The sequence below is a fragment of the Salmo trutta genome, chromosome 26, assembly GCF_901001165.1.
Source record: "Salmo trutta chromosome 26, fSalTru1.1, whole genome shotgun sequence".
Taxonomy (NCBI): Eukaryota; Metazoa; Chordata; class Actinopteri; order Salmoniformes; family Salmonidae; genus Salmo; species Salmo trutta.
In genome coordinates, this window is record NC_042982.1 from 7529995 (window position 1) to 7545749 (window position 15755).

General features: G+C 40.6%; 1 protein-coding gene across 3 annotated transcripts in view; it reads right to left on the reverse strand.

The window, feature by feature from the left end:
• Window positions 1-14323, reverse strand: part of fxyd6 (FXYD domain containing ion transport regulator 6) — a 28276-nt gene extending 13953 nt beyond the window's left edge. For 2 of the 3 annotated variants that reach the window (XM_029714576.1, XM_029714575.1), the window contains exon 1: window positions 12500-14323. The gene's annotated coding sequence lies outside the window, so the exon portion shown is untranslated. The remainder of the gene's footprint in view (window positions 1-12499) is intronic. The other variant, XM_029714577.1, reaches the window with a different exon arrangement.
• Between the last annotated feature and the right edge of the window lie 1432 nt (window positions 14324-15755).

The window sequence follows — 15755 nt, forward strand, 5'->3', positions numbered from 1 at the left end:
CTGAGAGATAAGATGAGATGCTGACTGGCGTTTAAGTTGGTGTGCCAAAAGGCGGCTGGTCTTGTCATCATATTCGTAGTACTAAGTTCGTTGCAACAGAAACTCTGCTTTATCAGTGGAAAGCGGATTAAATTGAGTTTGAAGTTTCAGCCTCTGCGTATAATTCAGGGGATGGTGAAGTTGAATATTGCCGGTCTATTGCCCGAATTGAGTCCACCAGTTCCTGATGTTTCAGTTTTCTTTGTTTGACATAATGAGCTTTGTAAGAAATGATCTTTCCCCATAATACAGCTTTGAAAGTCTCCCGAAGAAGAGAAGGGGAGGTGTCATCATTTTTATTCGTTTGAATGAATACATCTATGTTGGTCAAAATAAAGTCACAGAATTCTTTGTTAGACAATGGGGCCATGTTAAATCTACAATTCAACAGTTTTTTTGCATTCAGAGTAAGTGCTAAGTCCAAAATGTGGGGGGAATGGTCCAAAATCACCAACGCAGAATATACTGTAGTTTTAACTGAGGGGAGAAGGGCTCTATCTAAAAAAAAGTAGTCTATGCGTGAGTAGGCTTGATGAACATGAGAAAAGTAGAAGAAGTCTTTTGTGACCGGCTGGAGGAAGCGCCATGGATCAACACAACCCATTTGGGTCATGAATGTAGAAAGAGCTTTTGCCATCCCGGAAGGAGTAAGTGTTCTGGGATTAGACCGGTCAAATCTTGGTTCAATAACACAGTTAAGGTCTCCGCTGAAGATGAGGTGGTGGGTGTCAAGATTAGGGAGAGAGGCTAAAAGAGATGTCATAAATCTAGTCACATCCCAGTTAGGGGCGTAAACATTCGCAAGTACTTCAGGGGTTTGGAAGAGGGTGCCACTAACTATTGTATAACATCCTCCAAGATCTGAAATGATCTGTGAGGGTGAAAACTGTACTCGTTTGTGAATCACTAGTGCTGTTCCCCTGGCTTTGCCGTTAAAATTAGAATGAAAAACCTGACCAACCCATGCTTTACGCAATCTAGTATGGTCGTTAACACGTAGGTGCGTTTCTTGAAGAAATGCGATATCAGTATTCAGGCTCTTTAGATGTGAAAATACTCTGGAGCACTTCATTTTCCACCCACAATCGCGAATGTTCCATGTCACCAGTCTGACTGGAAGCCCTAAAGTACAATCCTGACTTGTTGTTGAACTAGACATTAATCCTTATAAGAGAAGTCAAATGAAAAAAAGAGGAAAAGAGAGATTGATAGAGGAGCAGCATGAGCAAAACATCTGAATACATTTTTTATAAAATCCCCCCAAAAAAGCAGAGCACAAGAATCTTTGGATAATGCCAACGTAACCCCCCCTCCCCCACCACCACCCCCAACATACACAAAAATAAAAATGATAGTACAACACCCTTCAAAGAAAAAAGGAAAAATACAAATCCTAAACTCGTCCTTATGAATGAGACGAGCAGCAGGAATTCTCTGTTACTCAGCATCCGTTGATTACCCTACATGTGCAGTGATGTCAAACCGACCTAGGAAAGAAGTTACATACGCCATTGAAATTAAAAAATAAAATATGTCAATAGGCAAGTGTACATTTTGGGTTTCGGTCACACTTTAAACAATGAGTATAACCTTCAGCTTCAGTTATTAAAATGTTAACAGCGATTGGTGGCATTTCAATGGCCAAAAAATGTGTGTAGTCCACTAGGTGTCGCCACAGGGCTGAGTAATGAGAAACCTTTGAAATTAACCAGTAGGCTATGAAAAGGGTCAGCCCCTGTATTGGTAAATTGTTAAACGTCGATAGGAGGGAATAATTCAATAAAATTATACAAATGGACAATTAGCATTTTGGATATGTACAATTACGCAAATGAACCGTGGGTCTAAACTCTTCAGCTAGTGCAACAATTAAACAAGAGTACAATTGGAAGAGAGCACCGATGGTATTAGACTCCAATGTCGTAGTGGAGTCCAAGATAAAGTGAATGTAACTGAGGACCATCAGTGACCAACCTCACCAATCATGGCCAAAGTAAACCACGGTAGTTCAGTGTCCATAAAAATAAAGAGTAAAAAATACAATAAAAAATGGTATATATCATGCAGACCCCAATGAAATATATATGTATATACACAGATATTGGTGGACAGGATCTGTGTCTAACTAGCAAGTATCCAAAATGACCTAAAGGCTGCCAAACTACAATGTAGGCTATATATTGCCATTAGTGGAGCAGCAAGTTCAAAGCCTTAGTAAAATGAAAGATATCAAAATGCTGTGCTTTTACCAGCGATTGTCTTTGATTAAGAAACTAAACAAGATCAAATGAAAGTTTAAAGAGCAGTGAGACAGTATAGTATGCCATTGTCAACAACAGAAAGGAGTTATGTGCTGCTTCAAACATACCTACTATAGCCAACAAGCTTTAGCATAGGATTATTTCACGAGAAACGGATCAATAGATGGTCATAGACATATGTAGCCTGTTGTCCGCACGGTCACTAGAACTAACGTTACTCACATAATACAGGAAGAAATCATCCCAATTCAGGCATTCAATGTATTTCAGGCATTCAATGTATGTGCTGTCGGTAGGACTCAGCTGCTTCAGGATTTTCAAAAAAATGGACCTCGCCGTTAAAGGTGACACGGAGTCGGGCAGGATAAATCAGCCCAAAGCGGATTCCCTTCTTGAACATAGTGGACTTGATGTCATTGAATGCGGACCATTTCTTCACCAGGCTAGAACTGAAATCCTGGTAGAACTTGATCTTGTGGCCTTGGAAAGTGATTTCGCCATGTTCCCTTGCCCACCGAAGGACAAGCTCCTTTTCTTTGTATCGATGGAACTGCACTATGATGGGACGTGGTCGGCCACCTGGGCGAGCTTTCGGTGCAAGGCTGCGGTGGGCTCTATCAAGTTCAGGGAGATTGGGAAAAGCCTCATCATTCAAAACTTCCTTGAACAGCTCCGCCATGAACTGGGTTGGATATCCTGTCTCAGAATCCTCCGGCAGTCCAAACACGCAGATATTCTGGCGTTTTGAACGTGAAATCAAATCTTCCACTTGTAGCTTCAGAGACTTGTTGGCGGCAGCCACATCGTCAAGCCTGGTTTCCAGTGTAGTGAGTTGGTCGCTGTGGCTGGAGAGCCCGGCCTCAACTTTGGCCAGTTTGGTAGTGTGAGATGCCACAGAACCCCGGAGGGTTTCCACAGTTGCCTGAATTGGAGCCAGTGCAGCCGCCAGTTTTAGCTGAGGTTGATTTGTTGGAATGTGAAGTTTTTTCCGTCGATTTTGCAAACCATGTGGCTGGTTTGCTAATGCTAACTTAGGTGCACCCTATTACTGGGTAATTAAAATTAGGCTTTTGAGGTTATGAAAAGTATGAATTTAGGCTAAATTTGTCGGAGAAGAAACCTTGTGTGACTTCTTTCTACATTGCTCAACTGGAAGCCTGTCTGAGAGTCTTTAGCCTTCTTAAGGCTAGGGGGCAGTATTCGGAAGTTCAGATGACTGACGTGCCCAAAGTAAACTGCCTGTTACTCAGGCCCAGAAGCTAGGATATGCATATAATTGGTAGCATTGGATGGAAAACACTCTGAAGTGTCTTAAACTGTTAAAATAATGTATGTGAGTAAAACAGAACTGATATGGCAGGTGAAAACACGAGGAGAATCCATCCAGAAGTTTTTTTTTGGTTGAGGTCACCACCAATTGAAATGCTTGTCTATGGGATATTCAAAGGAAATCCTCCCAGATTGCAGTTCCTATGGCTTCCACTAGATGTCGACAGTCTTTAGAAAGGGTTTGAAGCTTGTTTTTTGAAAAATGAGTTTGTAATTGTAGTTTTTCAAGATGGCTCTCATTTTGGACTGTAGTCTTGTGGCGCGAATTGATTGAGGGAGCACACTTCGTTATTTATCTCCAGTATTGAACATACTACATTCCGTCTTAAATTTTGTAGTTTATTAACATATTAGGGTACCGGAGGATTGATTAGAAACATTGATTGACTTGTTTGGACGAAGTTTATTGGTAACTTTTGGGATTCCTTTGTATGCATGTTGAACGAGTGGAATGGGTGGATTACTGAATCAAATGCGCAAATGAACTGACTTTTTGGGGATATAAAGGACTTTATCGAACAATACGACCATTTGTTGTGTAGCTGAGAGCATTGGGATTGCAAACAGAGGAAGATCTTCAAAGGTAAGTGATTTATTTTATCGCTATTTCTGACATTGGTGACGCCTCTGCTGGTTTGGATTTTTTTTTAATGCTTTTGTATGCGGGGCGCTGCCCTCAGATAATTGCATGGTATGCTTTTGCCATAAAGTATTTTTGAAATCTGACAAAGCGGCTGGATTACAAGAAGTTAAGCTTTTGATGTATGACACTTGTATTTTCATAAATGTTTAATATTACGATCTTTGTATTTTGAATTTCGCGCTCTGCAATTTCACCGGATGTTGTCGAGATGGGGCGCTAGTGTCCCACCTAGCCCAAAAAGGTTTTAAATGAGGAGTGGCTTCAGTCTGGCCACTCTACCATCAAGGCCTGCTAGATGGAGTGCTGCAGAGATGATTGCACTTCTGGAAGGTTCTCCCATCTCCACAGAGGAACTCTGGAGCTCTGTTAGAGTGACCATCAGGTTCTTGGTCACATCCCTGACCAAGGCCCTTCTACCCCGATTGCTCAGTTTGGCCGGGCGGCCAGCTCTAGGAAGAGTCTTGGTGGTTCCAAACTTCTTCCATTTAAGAATGATGGAGGCCACTGTGTTCTTGGGGACCTTCAATGCTGCAGAACGTTTTTGGTACCCTTCACCAGATCTGTGCCTAGACACAATCCTATCTCTGATCTCGACCTCGTGGCTTGGTTTTTGCTATGAGATGCACTGCGAACTGTCCAATCAATTGAATTAACCACAGGGAGACTCCAATCAAGTTGTAGAAACATCTCAAGGATGATCAATAGAAACAGGATACACTTGAGCTCAATTTCGATTCTCAAATAAAAGGGTCGGAATACTTACGTAAATAAGGTTTTACATCATTTTTTAGATTTGCCAAAATTTCTAAAAACCTATTTTTGCTTTGTCATTGTGGGGAATTGTGTGTAGATTGATGAGGATTTTTTTATTTTATCAATTTTAGAGTAAGGCTGTAATGTAACAAAATGTGGAAAATGTCAAGGGGTCTGAATACTTTCCGAATGCATTGTATACTAGACACAAAAAAACACAGGACAGAGGAGTACAGTACAAGCTTTAACGTTTTCGATTTAACAGGCCGAAAAGGAGGGATAGGAAAAGGATGACAGCGAATAGGGCGAGGGAGGAGGCTGGGGCATGATAGCAAATACAACCCACGAGGTCCATTTCGTAGTGTTTACCTCAGAGTAGTATCTTTATACTGACAGTAGGGCTCTGTGATCAGGCCGAAAAATCATACCTCAATTTTTTATGGCCGATTCACAATCTACAGTCTAAGTCGGAAGTTTACATACAACTTAGCCAAATACATTTAAACTCAGTTTTTCACAATTCCTGACATGTAATCTTAGTAAAGATTCACTGTCTTAGGTCAGTTAGGATCACCACTTTATTTCAAGAATGTAAAATGTCAGAATAATAGTAGAAGAATGATTTATTTCAGCTTTTATTTTTTTTATCACATTCCCAGTGGGTCAGAAGTTAACATACACTCAATTAGTATTTGGTAGCATTGCCTTTAAATAGTTTAACTTGGGTCAAACGTTTCAGGTAGCCTTCCACAAGCTTCCCACAATAAGTTGGGTAAATTTCGGCCAATTCCTCCTGATAGAGCTGGTGTAACTGAGTCAGGTTTGTAGGCCTCCTTGCTTGCACACGCCTTTTCAGTTCTGCCCACAAATTGTCTATGGGATTGAGGTCAGGGCGTTGTGATGGCCACTCCAATACCTTGACTTTGTTGTCCGTAAGCCATTTTGCCACAACTTTGGAAGTATGCTTGGGGTCATTGTCCATTTAGAAGACCCATTTGCGACCAAGCTTTAACTTCCTGACTGATGTCTGAGATGTTGCTTCAATATATCCACATAATTTTCCTCCTCATGATGCCATCTATTTTGTGAAGTGCACCAGTCCCTCCTGCAGCAAAGCACCCCCACAACATGATGCTGCCACCCCCGTGCTTCACGGTTGGGATGGTGTTCTTCGGCTTGCCAGCCTCCCCCTTTTTCCTCCAAACATAACAATGGTCATTATGGCCAAACAGTTCTATTTTTGTTTCATCAGACCAGAGGACATTTCTCCAAAAAGTACGATCTTTGTCCCCATGTGCATTTGCAAACCGTAGTCTGGCTTTGTTTTATGGCGGTTTTGGAGCAGTGGCTTCCTCCTTGCAGAGCGGCCTTTCAGGTTATGTCGACTTGTTTTACTTATATTCACAAGATACTTTGCTGTTGTTCTGGGATTGATTTGCACTTTTCGCACAAAAGTACGTCCATCTCTAAAAGACAGAACGCGTCTCCTTCCTGAGCGGTATGACGGCTGTGTGGTCCCATGGTGTTTATACTTGCGTACTATTGTTTGTACAGATGAACGTGGTACCTTCAGGCGTTTGGAAATTGCTCCCAAGGATGAACCAAACTTGTGGAGGTCTACAATTTGTTTTCTGAGGTCTTGGCTGATTTCTTTTAATTTTCCCATGATGTCAAGCAAAGAGGTACAGAGTTTGAAGGTAGGCATTGAACTACATCCACAGGTACACCTCCAATTGACTCAAATGATGTTAATTAGCCTATCAGAAGCTTCTAAAGCCATGACATAATTTTCTGGAATTTTCCAAGCTGTTTAAAGGCACAGTCAATTTATTGCATGTAAACATCTGACCCACTGGAATTGTGATACAGTGAAATAAGTGAAATAATCTGTCTACAAAACATTGTTGGGAAAATTACTTGTGTCATGCACAAAGTAGATGTCCTCACTGACTTGCCAAAACTATAGTTTGTTACAATAAATTTGTGGACTGGTTGAAAAACGAGTTTTAATGACTCCAATCTAAGTGTATGTAAACTTCTGACTTTAACTGTATATCTCTTTTTTTAATGTTTTCTCTAAATAAACATTGTTTCACAATTCAAGGTCAAATACACTTCATTTCAAAGAGTCAGCAATAATCTAATGAATTCAGGGCTTTTGAAATTATACTTACATGCTGACTAGACCGGGTGCGCGCGTGCCTCAGCATGCACATGTTGATTTCGTCCATCCACATGAGATGCGATCAGCACACGCAGGTGGAAATATCAAAACGAAATATAAACCAACTATCTTAATTTGGGGACAGGTCGAAAAGCATTAAACATTTATGATAATTTAGCTAGCTAGCCTGCTGCTGCTAGCTAATTTGTCCTGGGATATAAACATTGAGTTGTTATTTTACCTGAAATGCACAAGGTCCTCTACTCCGACAATTAATCCACAGATAAAAGGGTAAACTGAGTAATCTAGTAACCTGTCCTCCTTCAGTCTTCTTCTTTGGACTTTATATGGTGGTTGGCAAACAACTTTAAGGTGCATTACCACCACCAACCGAACTGGAGTGTGGACCTCAGTTCATCTTTCAATCACCCACGTGGGTAAAACCAATGAGGAGATGGGAGAGGCAGGACTTGCAGCATGCTAAGCATTACAAATAAAACCAAGTTCTATTTTAGTGCCTGGCTACGCAGACGCTAGTTGAATAACACGTGTAAATGTATTTTGCAATGCTCCGTACACATAACGCGAGCAGTGTGGGTCAGCATGTTAGGCTACATTTACCAGAATCAATGTTCATTGATACTCCTATTTCAGTAGTCTGCTCTGCGCACAATTTGAGGAGTTGAGACATAAAAAGGGTCTCATTAGAAAGGTTATCTTCTCCTATATTATGGTAAAATATTGTCTCAATGTGTTTTGGTGTCCATATGGCCGATTCTGTTGGACCAAACCTCAAATGCAAATAACGAGTTGAAACTGCTTGTCAGTGAGGAAGAAGTAATCTCTCATCTTCGTTGTTGTGAGTAGCAAAAGGAGGGGCTTGGTGCGTGTGTGTGTGTGTGTGTGTGTGTGTGTGTGTGTGTGTGTGTGTGTATGTGTGTGTGTGTGTGTGTGTGTGTGTACATGGGAAGGTGCATACAACACAGAAGGAGAAAAGGAGATAAGACCAAAAAGACAACATGAGAACAAGCGGACATAAAAACTCATATATATATATATATTTTTTTTAATTACGTGATTCTTGCGATATAGGCATTTGGAATTGCGCTAAAACATGAATTACAATTAATTGAATTAATTCTATAGATCACCTAGCCCTAACTGACAGAGTGAGGATTGACCGGCTGTCTACTGTCTAACGACCAGGACCAGTTGGCAAGAAAAACACAATGTTAATAGTCTGAAATTCCACGCAGTGGAGAAGTGCAATGCAACCAGTTCAACCTCTCAGATCAGGTTGCCAAGTTGGCCGTATCTCTCAGAATCCCATGGGAAAACTGCTGTTGGGGAATGGCACTGCCAGCCAGGCCAGTGCTAGTGACACAGACCCTCAAGTTCACCTCCCTCGCTAGAAATGAGAAGTGCCACCCGTTGCACTGGCCTCTATGCCTCTCCTTAAACCACTTTTGTCACCCCGTTGTTTGTCGGTGCCGTGATTCAGTCCCATGGTGCTGCCAGCACTTCCCTTTGTCTGAGGGAGAAGGGGAAGGGCAGGCAGAAAATGAAGTAGAAGCAGCGGTACCCTCTGTAGAAGCAACAAACCCAGGGACGGAGCTATGACTCAAGCCCAAGACATGAATTATGAATTAAGCATATGGGAGAAAACAGACTGGGAGGGAAAAACATAGAAATAAACATCATAGTGGAAATGCTGTTGTGTGTTGTGACCCATTGTTTATCTTCCTTCTCTGTCTGAATCTTTTCACACCTGAACACTCACACCTTTGTTTGCGAGTGTAGGCCATGATCAAACACTCAAAAGGGTTATTCAGCTCTCCCTATAGGAGAACCCTTTCTGGTTCCAGATAGAACCCTTTTTGGTTCCAGGTAGAACTCTTTAGGGTTACATGTAGAACCCTCTGGGTTAAGGGTTCTATATGGAACTCAAAAGGCTTATACCTAGGACCAAAACATTTTCTGTGTGTAGATATGGGTATGTGAAATGATATCTGGGACTGTTGTGATCTGATCAGTGGAGCTTGTTTTCTCTCTTGATCTTACCCATTGTGGATATTTCTTTGCCAGTTTGACACTAACCGCTATCTCTCTGGGACACCCAGGCTCATGTAAAAGCTCCCATATCTAGGCGTTTGGGAGGTAGGTCAGGTGTTGATTGGCATTTGGAGAGTGCAGATGAGAATCTATCTACAACAACAGCTGCTATTACCTGAGACAAACCCCACTATTACTGACAATATGATTTTAGAGTGCCTCTCTGCTGATGAAAGATACATGTAACGGAGGAAATAAAGGAAACACCAACATAAAGTGCCTAAATAGGGTGCTGGGCTACCATGGCCCCCTGGAACAGCTTCAATGCGCCTTGGTATAGATTCTACAAGTGTCTGGAACTCTATTGGAGGGATGCGACACCATTCTTCCACGAGAAATTCCATAATTTGGGGTTTTGTTGATGGTGGTGGAAAACGCAGTCTCAGGCGCTGCTCCATCATCTCCCATAAGTGTTCAATTCGGTAGAGATCTGGTGACTGAGATGGCCATGGCATGTGGTTTACAACGTTTTCATGCTCATGAAACCATTCAGTGACCACTCGTGCCCTGTGGATGGGGGGGGGGGCATTGTCATCCTATGGGGCATAGCCATCATTATCCTGGAAGAGACCCCGATCAGGATATAAATGTTTCACCATTGGTTGAAAGTGATCACCCAAAATGGCTGTGTATTTATTGACATTTGCCTTGCCCTTCTAAGGGGTTGAGAGAACCTAAAACCATGCCAGGAAAAAGCACTCCACACCATAACAGAGCTGCCAGAACCTAATTTACTCAAGTGTTTCCTTTATTTTGGCAGTTACCTGTAGCTCTTCACAATGCAACTGCCTCTGATTAGCTCTCAGATGTGTGTGTGTGTGTGTGTGTGTGTCTCATCTATCGCTTTATTACAACTTGCTCAAACAGAACAAGCAAATCCTGAATTAGGACAAAATACAGGTCATCAAGATCCTTTCTGGAGCAAGACTCATGGCTTTTGGCTTAACATCTTTGCCATCATGATGATGGTAAATCTCCATGACAACAAGACATTGGACGTGCCTCCTGTCACGGTGCCGGGGTATTGCTATGGCAACTGTTTCCATCAGGTGACTCCTATTAGAAGTACCAAATACTGTCGGTGAGGAATGTGTGCCGAGGGGAGGGAGGTGGGCTGGAAATGGTAGCGTCAAGAAACACTAGTACATGAGGAGAGGAGAAAGAGGTAGTGCGCAGTGATGAGATTCAAAATGTTCATTCATGCGTGTTCACGCTGAACATAAGCCTTTATACAACAGGGTCGTTCAACTAAAAGAGTGCCGTTTCATATTTTCAGTAGAAATTGTGCACCAATATTTAATTTGAAAAATCTATTACATTAAGTGCGCTTTAATTAATACAGACCACACGGAGAATTCTATAAATCTGATTTTAATTCGGGAAAAATACTTGCTAAAGTGCCAAAATTCTGCATTTTGATACGTTCCTTGGTGCACCCTCTGACTTGTAGGGAGATTTTAACCCACTTAACTCTCAAATTTATCCGAGTCTTCCCCATCATTGTAAAGCCCTAGTTATTTTGTTGTTTTGACAAAGTCATTTCTGAAGATTATAATTTACTTAATGTGATTAGTGATCCATCCAATCTCATGAAATGCTCGTCCTTTATTCTAAGATCTACCCTGCTACGTGAACTGAACTCTCGTTTTAAAATGGTGAAACTATTCCTTTTCAAAATATTTTTTTCTAAAGAAACATTGAACATCTAATAGTCAAATCATAGTGTTAAAGCAGGTGATCTGGTTCTACTCCTTTTAGCCTTTTCCTGGTGTTTTGTGGTGGGAAAGTATGCGGGTCTACCATAACAAATGAACCCTATTACCCAGAAAGACCGGCTAACATGAACGTTTTTGTGAAGCTTGCATTCAACTGCCCCTCCCTGTTGCACACAACATGCTTCCATTCCCCCTGTCGCAAGGGGATTTATGGCTGATTTCGAATGAAATCATCAATCCCGTTAGTCAACCATGTTATGCTCAACCCTGTTGGCACTTAATAGGCACTTACTATAGTCATTTTTCAATTTAACCTCTTGAGATGCTAAAACATTTTTATTAAATCGAACCTGTTATTCATGAAAGAACGTTAAAATAAGGTGAAATAAATATTTTTAATATACTAAGTTACACTACCCAAAAGGTACTCGTTTGGTGGAATGACCTAACAGCTCATGACAACCAGATTAACACAAGTGCCTCCGTTTTTATAATTGTAGCCTACTTACTGTACCACATCCATCATTTGCAGATAAGCTTTTTTTCGCTCACCCGACCGCTCTCTGTCCCTGCCCAAATGGAGACATGGAGGGACAATAATTCCCGAATAATTGTATCAGTTGGTATATTATAACATTGCCTAGTATGTCTCTGGTGTTACCTAAATTACGACACAGCCGTAGTTTGCATAACTGTGCTTAAATATGTTTTAGAATGTGCATAGCCGAGAAAGTCTAGCTCATCATGGACACTGTCTGGCGCGAGCTCCGCGAGTCTGCCACTTTCTCTGATCCTAACCTGTGGCTTTACCACTAGACTTGCCAGTATTGTGGAAGACAGAGGAGTATTCAAGCGCTTCAAATAATTCGTTCTACATACCATTTAGATCTACTTAGCCTAGGACTAATTATACAAACTGTTGCATGTTTTGTGTCTGCTCTGCAGCACTGCACGAGACGATTTGGCTAATCTAACATCATACACTGCCACTGTGAAAAGGACACACCCTCATGGCACTAGAATAGATGGCATCCAAAAAGAACTCTCGACACAACATAGTTAAGGCCTATTTGAACAAATATGATGCTCGTACAGACGTTATTTTTGCGAAGTAAAATAAAATGCATTGGGTGAATATTTTTTTTTATATCCATCATGCAATTTATATTAGGCATGCATAGGCCTATACACATTGCGAGAAGTTTAAGTTTTCTTAATAAATGATTCACATCAATATTTCAGGAAATTAAATGTTGCCTATATTATTGATTAGCAAATACACCCTACTCACAGTAAAACTCACATCTAAGAAACAATGCATTTTTCCCCCTAGCACTCGATTGATTATATAAGAAACCAGAAACCACATTCCAAAAATGTAGCTCCAACTAGGCAGACAATAACAACACACTGTAGATATAAAAACGCACACGCCCCTTTAGAATTATGTCGAAAAACAAACATTCCCAATTTATCTTCTTACCTGTTTCTATTATCTTGACTTTAAGCTACAAATTGATTGACCACAATCCAATCAACGACAATGATCAGCTTCTTCTCTCAAAGCGTTATTATTGTTCCAATTTGTATAATCTGTGCCTTCTCACTGTTCAATTGCAGTCCACGAAGGGTTCTTGGTCGAGTCGCGCTCTAAGAATGCAAAACATGAACGTAGTTTGCCAAAGTCTTTGTTGAAGAATCTCAATGTTTCTTCTGTTTTTATTGATTCCAAATTGTCTCTTGATGTCTATCACTTTATGTCTGTCTGTCTCTCACTCTCTCTTCCTCACACACACGACCACTGATGATGTTCGTGAGCATCTAGCCATCTACCCGTAGCTTTGCGCGCGTCTCCCGGTCGGTGAATGGTGTACCCAACCGGTTACAAATATACACTGATTGTGTTTTAGATGTAGGCTACCGTGTTAAACCATCAATATTTAGAGACTGGAGAGAGAGACAGAGAGATTTACATTAGGGAGCAGTGGAAATGTACACAATTGTTACCTGGAAGAAAATGGGGGAGGGTCATGTTTATTCAATTTCAGTCAGGGGGAGGGTTTAGTATTTATTTAATTTAGTCCAGGGGAGGGTCATGTGATTTGTAATAAAATAAATGTGGTATTGCTCAGGGTTTGAGAATTAGTTGCTTATTGTAGTATTTCGATGTGTGCCCGATGATGCCCCTCATCCCGGATTCTTTGCTGGGTGTGCAATATCAAGCGCGCCTAGTGTGATCTCAATAAAATTATCCATAGCCTATACTATAAGCCATAAGAAAAGCGTGCTCGGAGAAGCACAGGACAAAGTTATATTTCTAAGAAAATGTACTTCCTGAGTTTTTGCACTCTTGGGATGGTGTATATAGAACTAAGCTGCAATACACATGGCAATGGACACGCCTTTCCTATCATGAGCACCAGCCTGCCCTGCTCTTACTGATGGAACAACAAGCTCTCACAGTTTCACATCAGCCATTAGACGTTAATCCATGCTGGTCAAACTTCACATTTTGAAGATGTTCCAAACGTTACATTTCAAAGTGATTAAGGTTAGGTATAGGCACTAACTCCACATTTTTAAGGTTAGGGTTAAAATAAAATAAGATTTATTCCAAAATCTTAAAGTTAGGCATTAACCCCTAAATGGTTAAAGTAAGGGTTAAGGTTTGGAATAGGCTTAAAACAAAAATCTCAAAAACAGCTTTTTATCGCTGGATTAGAACATGCAACCAGAGGCAGATGCTTACCTACTTGAAGGTAACACCGCTTAATGTTGCCCCTAGTGTCTGGTTTCCATGTCATCTCCTGACATCCTCAGACATGGATGAATGTCGAATACTGACTTCTATCACCAGTGACCTAGCTGGATGTAAACCCTTTTGTTATGCCTAACCAATGACAGTGCTGTGTATGGTGGCACTTCAGGAGTTGAGTCAAAGGCTTCGAGAAGTCCTAATTAATTTAAACAGTCTTCAATTTAATTTTACAAGAGAGCTTTGTGTTGGAGCCTATTTCTTCCTATTCAAAGAATAAGAGGTAGGCCTACCTGTTTGACAGACAAAACTATAGTCTACTATGCATATATTTGGATTTTGTCAGCCAATTCCTTCAGTCACCATGCACTCCTTAAATATCCCAGTGTCAGCGAAGATCGTGGTGTATTAAGTTAAAACCAGGGCTCGAATTGAGGGGGTATGAGAGGGTAATTTGGCTTTGGTTAAAGAATATGGCTAAAAGCATAGGCCTTTTTAACGTCATAGATTTAGCCAGTGGTAACCTTGTTAGCTTAAGATTTTACAAAAATAAAACATACTTAGAATTAAATAATAATGAAATGAAAATGCCTTAAGCTTTATACAACAAGTGGGTCTAATCCTGAATGCTGATTGGTTAAATCCGCATTCCAGATGGTGTCTATTCCACAAGTTATCACCGGCTAAATCTATGACGTTAAAATGCCTATTTACTCTGTTCCATCTGACTGCGCAATCTACTGTCTCATCAGCCCAGCCAGGCAATTTATAAACCTGATGTCCACTATAAAAAGCATCTAGACATTATCTTACATTTCTTTTAGGCTAACATTTAGTTTAACAGCGGAGAGTCGGGACGAGACAGACAGGCAGTCAGCGTTTCTCAGCCAGTCGAAATCATGAATCAACTTGCATAATTTTTATGGATATATACAAAAAAATGTCAATTGAAAAAAGGTAAAACAAAATTAAACACAGCTAGTTTGCAGTCTTTCCAGCTTCAGTTTGAAGTGATTGTGTTAGCTGTGTTGTTGGCTAGCTCCTCTGAACAAGTGCCCTGACGAGTGAGGACATTTTCTAAGCCAGGCAAAATCACGCCTCATTAGCTCATTGTTGTGGATGTATCCAAATCTCACTAGAAAACAGCTGTAATAGAAAATGTTAAGTTTGTGCTTTTCTAATAATACATTTCTGTGTTTATGCAAGTGACTGATTGAACGAATCCTCACTATCAGTAACTGCAATTTGGCAGTAAGCCCAGAACCTTGTTTTGAGAACAAAAGGATATCTCAGTTTCAAGGTCTCAGCTTGGAGAGATGAAGCCTTGTGAAGTATTGGTCTGTCACATGCATGAATCAGTATTAGTCGATCACATGCATGAATCAAACATTAATGATGAATTAACTATGAATGATGAATAAGCTAAATCATGTAACGTATCTGTAAGCAGTATATAATAGATCTAACAGGACTTCCCTGATAGAGCTCCTGACAGACATGAACTATGGTGGATCAAGTTTGTTGGAACCTCTCCAGTTAACTGTTAATAAACAATGATTAATTTAAGATTGTCCATGTGTAGAATTTCCACAAGACAGCTTAAACAAATGCAAATGCATCTACTTTGCTGTTATTCTGGCTGTAAGTTAGCCGTAGTTGGCTAGCTAGCAAGCAAGGGATGAGAACGTTGCCAGGAAGTATGGCAATGGAACATTTAGAATGAACGACTGGGTCGCGTCCATAGATACAGAACAAAAAGACTTGGTAGCGACTGGGTAGCGTCTCTGGCAACCGAAGCGATAGGACGAACGACCAGCCAGCTTGGTTAGCAACCCTAGATTTGTGTCGGGCCTATATCTTGTGGAAGGATGAAATAGTATGAATAAATTAATAAAAATAACGTTTTTTATGAAAATATGTCAATCATTATTTTAATTAAAATTAATAAAAATAATGTTTTTTATGAAAATATTTCAATCATTAT